Here is a 484-nt window from a genome sequence, read left to right as displayed (position 1 = left end):
ATACATTTTTATTTTATATATCTTTTATTTTACAACACATCAATAGCAAATGAAATAAAGATAAACCTATCAAACGTATATTAATAGTTTTTCATTGTATAGATTGTTAGTTTGGTTATTGTTTTGGTTTTCGTCCCGTTATTGATGATTAAATAATGAAGTAAAAAAATAAACAATTCTGTTACGTTACCAATATCATATCTATTAATTTCTGCCAATTCTTATTTATAATTGGTTTAATGGAAGTGTCTTTAAGAATATGTCTAATACAAATATATTTTTATGATTGTATTTAATAGAAATATTTTTATAGATATATTTTTTCGATATGTCTCTTTACATATGTGTTTAAAATATAATAATTAATTATTATTGATAATAAGTTAACAAATAATATATTGGTACCTTATATTAATATATCTAAATCTGACTATATTATGTATATATTAAAATCAATTATTAAAATTAATAATCAGTCTAAAAT

The sequence above is a fragment of the Arachis duranensis genome, chromosome 7, assembly GCF_000817695.3.
Source record: "Arachis duranensis cultivar V14167 chromosome 7, aradu.V14167.gnm2.J7QH, whole genome shotgun sequence".
In the NCBI taxonomy this organism is placed as follows: Eukaryota; Viridiplantae; Streptophyta; class Magnoliopsida; order Fabales; family Fabaceae; genus Arachis; species Arachis duranensis.
This window is presented reverse-complemented; position numbering follows the sequence as displayed.